Raw genomic sequence first — 12099 nt, 5'->3', positions numbered from 1 at the left:
TGATTATTACTTCTAAAATTTTACAAATAAATGGTGGTATTCGTTGGGTGGGGTGGATATTGTGCACAACTTTGAATATTTTATTACCTCTATTCTTGATTGATAACTTACAAAGAAATTTTCAAAATTATGCAACCTAACCTTCTTCGTGCTCAATCAATCCATAAAACCTCTTTCATAAATGAAAATATGATATGTTTAACATTAACCATTCTTTCATATTAGATGTAATTTAATTCTATGTTCTATATCTCATTGCTTATTTTCATTTCAAAAAGATTTAATCACAGTTTTTATATTAATATTTTATATTTTTGTTTGTTAGGTATTGTGAGTCTTAAGATCACTTGTAAGCATATTCTATAACTTGAGTAACTAAGATTCATGAGCTTCTAAGTCTTCAAATTCAACCGAGATCACAATTGCCCTGAGCCACATCAACCCTTAACATGGTTGTGTTTTTACCAATGGGATTTGAACTATTAACATTTTCTTATGGGGATTATTCTACTCTCAAATTCTTTTTTCATAGGAGGTTTTCAATGGTATTGAATCCATTTCCACCATCAAAAACATGATTCAAACACTGCTCGTGCAAGATTTTTTGAAATTTTTTTGCCCGGATTCCGGCCACTTTTGACTGTCTAAAGAATTCCTCCACCTAGATAAACACTTCCATAAAAATCAATTGAAACAAAAAAATAAATTATTAAGTACGACCTCAACTAGAACCAAAAAAATAAAATATATTGTAAGCAATTGGACCCCCTCTGCACTCAGGTTTCTTTACAACAGTTGCATACAAAAGAGATTACAGAATCTGCCAAGGATCCACTTTGATTTCGATCATAATTGAATGTAGATGAGAAATGAACATCTGAACACGGAATGTTGGTCACCATGTGAATATCTTAAATGAGGGCCCACTGGAAACTGAAATCTTGAGAACGAGCAACATTTTGCAGAAAAAATAATTTAGTTGCAAGTGGGACTCCTACCTACATTCAAGGTGCTTCTCAGCTGTTGAGTACGAATGAATCTCTTGATATGTCGAATCAATTTGCTTAAGGTAAGACAATAGCATTCCTTAACGAGAACTTGAATTATGCAGGGAAGAAGTATTTGGTTTATAATAAGGATTTATATCTAAATAGATGTAGATATTATTGGTTTCTAAAGAGAATTTATGTTTACTCATTATATAAACAAGTGGAGGTGTTATTAAGTTACTTGGTTTGGATAACATGAAGGATGTGTAGGTAGAAGGTATATATTTTACAGAGGCATGGAGAATTTGTAAATAATCGTGTATAGGATACCATATTAGATTTCCATATTTAAGAGGGATTTTTGTTTGAGAATCAAAAGGTCACTATATGGAAGAGTTTTAGGTGGACACTTTGGAGTGGATAAGATAACTTAAAACTTTAGTGGATGAAAGATCTTTTTGGTTCAATATCAATAAAGAAGTGACTTAGGAGTTTGTTCAGTACTACAAGAATTTGTTAATTGTCCAAAAGGAGTTAAAACAATGATTTATATATTACTTTACTAGTACCCAAGAATCCATGGGAAGACACAAGTGCCAATTTTATTGTTGGGGTTCCCAAGAGATTGAGAGGTGATGCTTCAATGTTGGCTATAGTGGATAGATTTAATAAAATGTTAATCTTCACGCCATGCAAGATGTCTAATGACACTACTCATGTCGCCCTGTTTTTTTCTAAAGAGATTGAGAGGTGATGCTTCAATGTTGGCTATAGTGGATAGATTTTCTAAAATGTTAATCTTCACACCATGCAAGATGTCTAATGACACTACTCATGTCGCCCTGTTTTTTTCTAAAGAGGTTGTGAGGTTACATGGACAACCAAAGAGTATCACTTCAAATGGAAATGAGATATTCCTCAAACATTTTTGGAGAACTCTTTGGAAGAGGATGGGTTTCATGTGCAATATAACTTAGTGTATCATGCATAGATAGATGAAACATGAGGTGGTTAACTAGAGTTGTAATCCATTGAGAAGTTTGATTTGAGAGAAACTAGGTCATTGGTACTAGATGTGGTTAATCATAGTCTTAGAAATTTGTTGAGAAGTTTGATTAGAGAAAAACTAGGCTAATATAATTTGGCTTTAGCCTAAGCTAAACTTGCTTAAAACAATTCAATGAATAGATCTAGTGGTAGAAGTCCATTTTAGGTAGTTTATGAAGGTTTCCAAAGGGCAATGTGGAATTGGGTAAGTTGCTAGAAATATATATTAAAATGAGAAATGATGTAGACAATTTTACTAAGAGTATGTATGACATTCATGAATAATTTAAGGAAGTTACAACAGAGTAATGACAACTATAATATGAGGGTAGATTTTGTAAGGATATTGAAGGTTTTCAAACAAGGCTAGATGATATTCACTAGCATAGTTGAGGAAATACATATTCAATAGCAAAACATACAACAAAATCAAGTATAAGAAAATTAGTCCATGTAAGATTTCAAAGTAGATTTTTGTAATAGTTAGAAGCTAGATTTGTTGGAACATTTCACAAAGAAATATGCATACAATATCTACAAGATCAGGACAGATTTTGGAAGGATATTGAAAATTTTAAAATAAGGATAGATGGTATTGGCATACTATGAGGAATTATAGATTCAATAGAGGAACATACAACAAACTCAAGTATAAGAAGATTGGTCCATGCAATATTCCAAGGAATATTTTTTATGACAATTACAAGCTAGATTTGTTGGAAACAATTCACGAAGGAATATTTTTTATAATGCCTACAGGATCAGCTATATAAATTTTATGAAGGAATTGAGGAGGACATGGTAGGAACCATGGAAAAATGCAAGGAATCACAACCAATTAAGCTAGCTAAAGAAGCAGAGAAAATATTAGTTAAGATGGTTCATTAGAAGACCTGAGGTGGAGATTATCTAGATTATTTAGTGTAACAGAAGAGACAAAGTTGAGAGCATGCATCATTGATTTTCAAAGGGGAGTTGGTTCATCATTAGTGACCTTTCACTCATGGAGTTTGTGGCTTCGTCTATAAGAGCTAGTGATCTAGAAAGGATCATTATAGAATTTGTTGTTTATCTTAGCACTTTTTGGATGAAAACAATAGGATAAATTGACTTATAGGGCACATTTTAGTACACGGGGGCTTTAATAGGGAGAAATACCATACCATGCGCGTTCATCTTGGGAGATATATATTGAGGAAAAAATGACATAATATATTGAACATGTAAAGGGAGGTAAAGGGTTTTTATATTAGCAGGTGTCGAAAATGGAGCTCAAAGTTAATGAAAAAAATAAAGGGGTATAAAAATTGTTTATGAAAAAAAGGATACCTACAATATCTAGTGAAAGTAGGGTTTTTTAAATGGGGAAGGTGCATTGGGTTTGTATTGGTAAGGGTATACTTCCAATTTCGCAAATTTTAGAGAGTTAAATTCCTCAAAATTTTCGTCGTAAATGTTACAGGAAAACATAGAGTTTTTATATCGATTATTAAACAAAATTCCCTACGAGATTGCATTTTGAATTCCAATAGAACTCTGACCCCCTCACTATTCAAAATTAGACGATATGGAGTCGAGGTCAGGACATTACTCACAGGACTTGTGGAAATGGAAAGATAGGTTGATTTCTGACTTAGTTGGTTAACTTCTACTGGTCTACTTCTACAGAATTGCATTCAAAGCATTAAAACTCGACCCCGCAACATTGCATTGAGATTATTTATGTTTTCCCCCATTTGACGTAATTACATGTCCACCTTGATTTAACACTGAAACCTTGATGTTATTTTTATATTTACCCACAATGTCCATAATTTTTTGTTAATAAATAAAATCATGAATTAAACCAGAGTTTACTCGCAGGGAGATCTAAGAAAAACTCATCAAACACGAGTTTCAGATCCAAATTAAAAGGTGTATCAATATTAGTATCCACACTTAATAAACCCAACACATAGAGAGCATGCTCATCAAAAAATTAATCTGAGTCATTATCAACAATTCTCTCAAAATATTGCAAAACCATAACCTAACATTTTTCAAATTTAACGTGAATTTTCACAGTCCTGGAGACATTGGAAACTCGCTAAATTTTCGTTGGTAGATGCTAACAATCTGCTTCCCCCAAACTCTATATTAACACCCTTTGAAAACTCTGCTCCTGGCTGCAGGTATAGACACGGGAATTCCAACTTCAGTGAATGCCACAATACCAAGAAAATAACGTAGATCCTTTGAACATGAAAGAGAGCTCGAAACTGCAGAAGACTAGTTCGATTCACACAACGCCCACATTCCACAAAGATAGTCCACTAAGACCTATTGAGGCTTTGACTCGTTAGGAATGTGCTTATTGACTATCCCTTAATAAATTGTCTACCAACACTCTTAAACCCAAGTTTATGGCACCAGAGCTCTAACCAAGTGGTATTTAACTCTCAGGAAAACTTGATCGACCAGGATATGTATGCAGAATCCATGTTTATGGTACCTCGTTTGTAATCTCTGATTGGCCCCATCTATCGTACATGTTAGGATGACATCCACCCTTGAAACCGTAGCCGGGGATGTAGTGGCGAGCAGATGTCACTCAAAAATTTATCGCAAAAGCATAATGTTAACTATATAAAACTGAAAATTTTCTACAATACGAACAAACTAATACAACTCAATTGTTCATCGATATCACTGGAAAGAAGTGACATAAAAATAGGTATGGGAGAATTTTGAATAGAATCAATAGGCTTGAAAAGTGTTTAGAGTTTCGACTCCATCAATCTGCAAAAACAAACACATATCTAACACAGGTTCCCAACAAATTATTCTCAAAATAAACAACATAATGGTCAATATTTCCCAACTGGCAACAAGAAACATACATAAATTCAATATTCATGAATGATCTTTTTATTCTATAAAGAGAATTAAGAAGCAACACACAAATTCAATAATACTATGACTTTCCATGTCTATTGTCGCAGATGGATAGTTTGAACCACGGTTTGTTCATGACGGGAACCTTGAATCAGGTAGGAAATCTTTGGATTTTTTTTGTGAGGTCTCTGTTGTACCTTGCGTAAATCCAAGTTGGTTCACAGCAGCTAAGTACTAATGGCCGTCAAATCAAGTTGCTTTCCAGGTATTCCAGTGTGAATTTATCTCGAAATTACGTGGAAACAAGGTGATAAAAAACCACAAGATAAATGAATTATAAATGGTTTCCTACTTCGTGATGCATTCACTTTGAGAGCCCATCTACATAGCCTGAGCTGAATTTAAGCGAGAGGAAAAATCCTAATTTTGTTGCTGATTTTTAGCGGATGGAAGAGAAATCTTGCCTTGCCTTGCCTGTATGATTTGGGGCTTGTTTGTTTATTTTGGTTTGCCAAAGCCCACCCTTTGTGATTCTCGTATAAAGCCAATGGCCTGTGAAAGCATTGTGCTTCATGTGTAGCCAATCTCTTGAGCGAAGGTCTGATCAGACTCTTGAAAAAAAATTGTTGCACCGGTGAAGGTTCTCATTTGTTTTCCTCGGACTATTACGCAGATGAAAAAATATGTTGGAGATCTGGGCAATGAAATAAATGATATAAAAATGGAGCTCAATCAAGCGCAACAGAGCCCTAAAAGAATAGTTAAGGCTTGGTTGGAGACAATAGAGACACTAAGAGTAAGTTCTGATTCTATTGGCCAACAATACGAGGCTAACCAGCAACAGAAAAGCTACCTTGACTGTTATCCCCAATGCCTCTGCCGCTATATAATCAACAAAGATATCAGAAATTGGAACCAAATTCTTGTTCAACTCCACTCACAAAGGGTGCAACTCGACTTTCCTAGCAGCGAGCAATACAGGGACCCTACTCCATGCACCTAAATACTGCTTCTAATCATCGAAACTGGTATTGTTGCAGACGCAAAGCGATTTGAACAGAGGGAGCTTGTTGAAAGTTTGTTAACCGATCAAAATAGAAACATTCAAAGAATTGGTATGATTGGCATCGGGGGTATTGGTAAAACGTGACTGCTTGACACCATCAATAACATCCAAAAGGTAAAGAATTCATTTGACCTCATTATTAAGGTAATAGTCTCCAGTAACGACATCTCATATCTGTAAAAGGATGTTGTTGAAAGATTGAAATTAAGCCCTCCAGAGAATTTCACAATGCGAACAGACAGGTTGCGAAATTTTTTAAAGAATAAAAAATATCTTCTTCTATTAGATGATATGTGGATGGCCAATCCATGGAGGAGTGATGAGCTTCAAAATGTAGGAGTGTCCTTAAAGGACAAAGGTTCTAAAATTGTTCTCACCACTCAGGATGACTAGTTGTGTATGGCAGTGGATGTGCAAGAGAGAATATTAGTGGAACCGCTGGTGGAAGAGGAGGGTTGGGAGTTGTTTCACAACAGATAATTTGGAAATCAAAATGAATATGTTTCATAGGAAATAGAGCCAGTTTATAGGAGAATCGCAAAGGAGTGCAAGGGTTTTCCTGTGGCCATAACTATAATCGTTGCCGCATTGTCACAACATACGAATCGATATCAGTGGGAAGTTTCTTTAGAAATATGTGAAACGTTCCTAAGGAATTTTATGAGTTGCACCCTACGGTGGACAAAGAACTATTTCAATGTCTTAAATGGAGTTACAATGTTTTGAACTTGGATCTGAAGATTTTATTTCTATCTTCAGCAGCTTATCATAAAGACAAAGTAATCAATTGTGAAGATTTCATAGACATATGGATAGCAGAAAGTATGGATAAACATAGTGGAGACAACTATTTACATGATAATGGCCACAATTATCTTGACCACCTAAGGAATCATTTCTTGTTTGAGGTGGTTCGAGTTGATCACGTTGGAAGGGTTTCCTTTGTTAAAATACATGAAATCCTTCATGATCTGGCGGTTCGCATTGCTGAGAAAGAAAAGAGGTATAAAGCAGGATAGGGTGTGAGTAGTTTTTCCATTGTGGAAGAATCCAAATGCAGGCCAAGTCAAAAGAACTTGGTTGGAGTGACCGAGCATATCAGCGAGCGACTGAGGAGACCAACGAGTAGTGGGGAGAGTTATGAACAACGAGCAACGACCATGCAGGCAGGAGCAGCCTGCAGCCTACAATGACCAATCAAACTAGTATGGAACCCAATAGAGCAAGCAGTAGTAGTGAGCAACCTACAACGACTGAGTAGACCAACAACCAGAACAGTGGGGAGAGTTCAATGGGACCATGCGCCTTTTCTTGTGACTAGTGACCAACAGTGACAGAGACCAAGTTATTGTGTCAGAAGAGTTCCTGCAACCACCAAGCACAGTGCAACCACTGAGGGAGAGCTCAGTGCGAGCCTGCAGCGACCGAGCATCCAGAATAGTGCAGTGACTGAGCAACATAGAATAGGGGTTTCGGTGTCTGTGTTAGAATCCTCAAAGGGACCAAAAGATTGCAAGGGTGGTTTTCTCCTTTATTTTCTACCTCTTATGATTTTTTTGGGCATGGAATCCCCCCAAGGCATGTTTTCAGGCTTAAAGCCCAAGTTTTGACCAAGTCATTTGTAAAAGCTCCGTGAATTGTGGGTGTAGAGCGCGAAGTCATAATAGAGTCATAGGGTTGTCCGCCCTTGTTTTTGTAATGTAATGTCAGCTTGATGCGAAGCTCTAAGTGTAGAATATAGTATATAGCTAATAGAAAGAATAGAAGCATGATGAGTCGAAGAGATTGAGTCAAAGTGTAAAGTGTGTATTTGGGTCGTAGAGTAGGAGAAGGATCTGCATCTGAGTGCACAAGGGCCTAGCAGTCCACAACTGAGTGCGCGAACTCCTGCAGCTGAGTGCACAAGGTAGGTCGAGTTTGTAACCGTTGGAAACATCAATAAAGAGAAGATTTATCATATTTTTGTGTATCTTTCACTATTTAATGTATTATTGGGTATAAATTGCAAGTGTACTATTTATTTATTGCGCGAACTCATATGAATATGTTGTATAATGAAATATAAAGTAAGGCATCCATTTACAAGAAGATAACTAACTGGTGTAGGAAGATAAGTAAGATTTCAGGTGAAACTTAGGGAAATAGTGCAGAGCGCTGCTCCAGCAGCATGAAAGCCCCACAACCCCTAGTTAGGGTTGCACGAAGGCAAGTATATCAGGGTGTGAAGGCCAGGGAAGTGTGCAAAGCAACCTACATGCAGGAACAAGAATTTGGACCGAATCAAACCTTCAGACATCTCAAGGGTGTGGAAACCTAGTTCCAGCACCCCCCCATACTACTTCGGGTGAGACCTCAGTCCGTGCTCCGCAGACTATTTTCGAAAGGGCCAGTAGTACAGGGATTTGTTTGGCTAATTAACTCTGAACCTAGGTCAGGCCCCAACCAGCCAACAAATGGTTCTATTTCCGGGACCGGGATCTGCATAGAGATGTATGATGTTGTATCACTGGAATCCAACGAAGAAAGGAATTGAAGATTGGTTGGATAGAAAGATTCACGAGTTTGCGGCGCAGGAAAACAGGAATCCGCAACTATCAAATGAAGAGTGGTTAGAATGCTACTTATACACAAAGATTCACGAAAGTTTCTTTGCATATTTCCCTACTGAGCTATACGAGTGGATCACGAAGCTAGCAAATAGCCAAGGAAGGTGTAAGCTAGACCAACCTATTATGTGGTCTCCATAACTGGTGCGCAAATTAGAAGGGTAGGATAAGATCACGCATGCTTTTGACCACTGGCTTGATCGAATTATAGGAGGATTCATCATTAAGTTTGTGGTAGATACTTCAGTCAGCGATAGCGACGCAGAACGCCACTTCCTCAAAGGGCTGCGAGGTAAGTACGTTAAATCTTTGAACACTTGGATTAAACTACTACTGTGTGAAAAATGGGTTATGCGAATAAATTTATGTTTGGGGCTACGCGAAGTGGGAGAATCTACATAAATGAAGGTAGTACAGAACTAGAATCTAGCCCCTTGATTTCACCTCCGCGAGTGGGAAAAGATGAGCTCGCGAAGGTCTCACCAAGAAGTGCGATCAATTTGATAAGGCAAAGGATTCTGTGCATACCACCCCCACCCACACCACTTCCAGTTTCACTGTATTCACCTCCATCTTCGCCCATACCACCTCTGACACCACTGCGAATCAATATGGCGAGCGCGATAAAGTTTCCAGTGTTCAAGGGAGTAGGGAATGAAGATCCAGACCAGTTTTGGTTCATGATAAAAATTGTATGGGATGTGCAGGGAGTCACAGATGATAATATAAAGAAAGCGGCGTTGGTCAGCGCTCTCCAGGATCGCGCGCTGACCTGGTACATTAAGCATTCCAATGACAATATGAATGCGGGGATCGTAGATATTCAAACTGCGTTAAACAAAGAATTTAGCAGGCCAAAGTCAGAGGCACAGTCGATCATTGGATTCAAGGAAATCACAATGCTACCAGGTGAGACCCCATGGGAGTTGGATCAGAGACTGAAGTGCACAATTCGCGAAGCTAACATGACGTTGACGGATGGACAACACCGTGAATGGTTTGTAGCATCGTTAACACCGCATCTAAGGAACACGCTGTCACAACAGAGGCTAACAACTTAGGCCGAGGCCTTGGAGGTCACAATGATATTGCACGAGACCCTGATACAGGATCCCAACCTGGGAGTTCAGCAGAATCACGCGCAATTGAAAAACTTGTGCCTTGAGATGCAAAGTTTGAAATAGGACATGACAGCTCACCCAGAAGTGCGCGATGAGGTATGGTGTGTAAAGTGCAAGGGTCAGGGACATGACAAGGGCCACTACTCATTGTTCGCGAATTACCTCGCAGAAGGAGGACCAATGCGATTGAGACCAGAGGCACAAGCTAGAGCGAGCGCGGTGCCTGCATTATGGTGCACAATTTGTGAGATAAGAGGAAAGCATGCTACAGATCACTGCCATTTATTACAAAAGTACATGTAGAATTCACAGCAGTTGTTCTATAATTTTTATAGATCAGTGGGACATGATGAGCGCACCTGTAGAAGTTATGAGCTAAGGATGGATCAGACTCCTACCTACAGAGTTCAGGCTGAAACAGGGGCCCTTGAACAGAACATAGGGATGTCGCGAACTGGATTTCAGGGGCGTGGACGAGGCCGAGGCGGGGGAGGACTAGGAAAAGGTCGCGGATAGCTGATATGTTACAATTGCGGAGGGCCAGGACATTATGCCCGCGATTTTACAAATCCAATGCGACCATCATTCTTGTATTTTACATTGTTTGATCATGAGACAGAGGATTGTCCCACCCTGATAGAGAGGTTGCACAATAAAGGAGCACTCCAACCTCCCCCGACTTAGAACTTGCAATTGATGAGGTCTGAGCCGCGCGAGGAAGACCCTAATGTGAATATTGTGCTCCGAAGTGGAATTACGATAGGAGATGACAAGGGCAAGCAGCCTAAAGAAAGTACTTGGGTTTGCAAGGCTTCAACGAAGGAACCAGAGTTTGATTTGGAGTGCGCTAAGAAAACCTTCATGGAAGCCAAGAAGAGCTTCACTGATTTCTCCACTTTAGGAAGTAAAGATAGACCGAAGTCAGAAATGGACTCATCAATGCTCACAATGTTCCTGGAAACATGCATGAAGTTGTTATGCGACAGCAAGGCTATAAAGGGGTTGTAGGAGCTCATAAATAGATACGTTGGGACCACGCCAGGAGAACCACGCATAGTCCTGAAGCTCGGAAAGCACAAAACACGAACGGGAAGTGAGATGAGATTGATCACGTGGATTGGAGAATATGAGACGAACCAAGTGATTATGGATCTAGGATCGGACACGAACGTCCTGCCGAAGCAAACATGGGAGCGCATGGGAAGGCCTACGCTGCAATGGTCTCCTATCCAACTGCGAATGGCAAACCAACAAAAGATCCTACCTATGGGGAGATTGCAGGGAATCACAATGGATATCGAAGGAGCAAGCGTGCTAGAATATTTCGAAGTAATAGAGATTGTTTATGACAACAATCCCTACCCAGCGCTATTAGGAATAGATTGGGCCACTTACATGAATGGGGTGATCAATATGAAGAAGCACAAGATGATTTTTGAGAAGAAGTATCTACGTGTAGTCGTACCTTTGGACCCTGCAGAAGGATCGCGCTACATAGAGATAGTGCGTGACTACGACAATAATGACAATTTGGATTGCATCTACAAGATAACCGCGTGAGAACAAGACTAGGTGAATCCAACGGCGAATGGGTGAATATCATGGGAGCGCGAAAGCTCCTACACATTGGATTATGATGAAGAGATAGAACGATGGTAGAACTGATTACACGAGGTAACCACACTAAACTATAACATGATGATGAGATCGTTGCGTTGCGTATCGATGGAGGTAAGGGATCTGCCTACATATGATGGGTTAAGTGAGGTGGATGACTTCCTGAATAGGTTTGAAAGAGAAGTGTCAGAACATCAACATTTTAAAGCTTTGAAATGGGTACTGTGCACTACCCTCGCAAGGTGGTGGGGTACGCACCAAAGGAGCTTTAAGGATTGGCACAAATGCAGGAAGATGATGCACATAGGTTTGGGAAGCCTCAGATGCGATTAACAGACAAGATTGCCGAACGAGATGGCCCGCACGCCCACCTGTCGAGATGGATGCAGGCATATGGTACGAAACCTACGCGGATGCACTCAGTCTTCACGTTAGGAGACACAGTCAGTAAGTAGGTGTGAGCAAGGCCATGGTGCAAATGACCCCTCTAGTTGGAACCACGGAGTATGGAAAGACCAAGTATGCAAAAGATTATCCACACAGAAGCCTTTAACAAAGTATGTGAAGCGCTGAACAAGGTCCATAATGAGTAGCAAATTGACTGGGACCTACGCATACCAGCAGTTCTATGGGCTTATAGGACCACATGCAAGAAACTAATGGTGCAGGCACCTCCGAGGCTGGAGTTTGAAGAAAACGTTGTAATCCCCATAGAGCATGAAATGCCTAGTCTGCGCATGGAAGAACCGACCGATGTGATGATTTACGGAGCCTTGGAA

This window comes from Pinus tabuliformis, chromosome 5_2 (genome assembly GCF_031772625.1).
Source record: "Pinus tabuliformis cultivar Carrire ecotype Pingquan chromosome 5_2, CPIR1, whole genome shotgun sequence".
Lineage (NCBI taxonomy): Eukaryota > Viridiplantae > Streptophyta > Pinopsida > Pinales > Pinaceae > Pinus > Pinus tabuliformis.
This window is presented reverse-complemented; position numbering follows the sequence as displayed.